The following is a 2500-nucleotide window of genomic DNA, read 5'->3' on the forward strand; positions in this document are numbered from 1 at the left end:
GAGGGAAAAGAATGACGAGCAGCACCTGGACTTGCCTGGATTGTGCTCAGTGTAGTGTTCCTCTCAGTTGTCCTCACAGGATGCCCTTACAGCCCTTGCAGAAATACATCGAGCAAATTGTTTATTTCTACAAGCGCTAGGCATATAGGTCTGCTGATCTAATCAGGAATTACACAAAGAGGGTGTTGGAGCAGTTAACCTTGCTCAGTCCTGAGGACTGTGGGGTGTAAGGGGCATGGGCAGACGAAGAGGTTGTTGGTGCAGTTAACCTTGCTCAGTCCTGAGGACTGTGTGGTGTAAGGGGGCACGGGCAGACGAAGAGGGTGTTGGTGCTGTTAACTTGGCTCAGTCTTGAGGACTGTGGGGTGTAAGGGGCATGGGCAGACGGGCTCAGACGGGCCTCTTATCTGACCCGTGGGACATTCTAAACGCGTGAGTGATGCAGATGAGGGTCTGGACAGTGGGATGCGGCGATACTCCAGTGGATCAAACACCTTGGCCCCCTTCCCAAGGACAGGCTCTCAGGGTTGGCCCTGAGCTCTGGATCTTTAGCTCCTGAGGGGGGAGATAGCGGAGAGTGAGAGCGCCTTTAGGACCACCCCACCCTCCTTCCCTCACATCCCCAATCCCAATCAGAGCTCTCCTTGTACAGTTAATCCCAGGATGACCCAACAGCGCCGCACGGACACACTCGCACGCCCCAGGAATGCAGTGGGATTGTGGGTAATCAGCCCGACTGTCATTTTGCCGTTATGGAATAGTGTCCACTCTGTTTAATAGCGCTATGTCAAAGGCAGCAACATGGCTCATACACATGCAACATTGCCAAGCTTTTCTAAAGGTCATCACAAATCAAACTGTGCAGATGCTGCCTCATAAAAAGCAAACATACACAGGTGTTTACGAGCCCAAAGGCAGAAGACAAATGTTTCTTATTCAGTTAGACAGACATTATATCAAAGTAATAGGTTACCTCTCAGCATCACTCATCCCACATACAGGCTGTTTGCATCTGGTCGTCCTACTGACCAGCACGGACCCACAACTTTTTTTTCTTACTTCCTGGGCATGTTCAAGAAAATTGCATGGTACATTGTGAACTCGATCTACTTAAATGTGTCCACAATTTATTAAACGTGTGCAGACAGATCACAATATAAAGGCCTATATCTTGTCTCTATATAGATTGGCTTTACGATTTTAAACAAAGCCTATAATGTAGAATATTTTCTCATGTACTGGAAGTCAGTGCTTTATTCATACATCCATTCATTCATTCATTCAATGATGTCGCTACCCTCGCTTCTTATCAATCTGTGCACTTTGTTGGCTACATAACATGGATCTTATTCGAATGTACTTTGGTTTGGGGATGACATACAACCCCATATTGGCAGCTCTAGCAACTCATGGTATTGTTATAAGCTTAAGACCTTTGAGAAGAATGTTGTGGGCAAACAGTCTTCACTGGTGTGAATCTTGTAAGACTTATTTATCAGAGGAGAGTAACAGTTTGTCTTATTTTTGGACATTTCTGAAATCTTCCTTCCTCCTACACACAAACAGAACACACAATTACCTGCAAAAGCCTGTCACTCGCTCAAAATGCTTAGTTTAGTTTCAAAGTTTGATTGACCAGTAATAAAGCAAACATTCCAAAAACAGCACATCAATGAAACGGATACGCTTGACACATACGCTTGACACATAATGATCATCCATTTGCATGTCATGACTCACGCACTGGCTAGATACCTTGAAGTTTCAGGGGAAAGACTAAACAGCAGATGATTATACATCCGGTTTCATGAATGTGCAAAAGCATTTGCATAATGTTCACAGAAATTGCTGTTATGATGTGCACAAGGGACTAGATGATGTGGAGGTTGAAAAACACAGTTTTGATCATTTTTATTCTGATCTGAGAGATGTACCAAAGCAACTGAGAGACTGTAACAAGGACGTGAGCAATTCATTGTTAGGTTTATTCATCAGTACCTTGATGACGTCAGATTTCAGTCAATATAGTCAGATTTTATTCCATATTGTCCACTTTTATTCAATGTATTTCATTCTATATCCTCAAGTTCCATTTAATATTCAGACTGTCATTCAATATTCTCTAGTTTCGTTCCATATATTCAGTCTTTCATTCCATACGTTCAGAGTTTTCAGTTATTATATACAGTGGTGGCCAAAATTATTAGAACACCTGACAGATCTGAGAATAATTGCCATTTTTTTGCCTCCAAAACATGATTTAAATTCATAATGTTCATGAAACATGCAGATGGATGTTCTGAGCACAACAAATATCTGATGAAGTGAGTCCTACTGTTTTTATCCACTTTTAACTTGAATATGTGGTACGTCCACCTTTTGCATCAATTACAGCAGCACATCTCTCTGGCATAGAGTCAATATATTTCTTGAGAACTTCAACAATAATGTTATCCCATGCCTTCTGCAACTCAAGCCAAAGGTTTTCCTTGGAATTTAC

Source organism: Sprattus sprattus (assembly GCF_963457725.1).
Source record: "Sprattus sprattus genome assembly, chromosome: 18".
NCBI classification, from domain to species: Eukaryota; Metazoa; Chordata; class Actinopteri; order Clupeiformes; family Clupeidae; genus Sprattus; species Sprattus sprattus.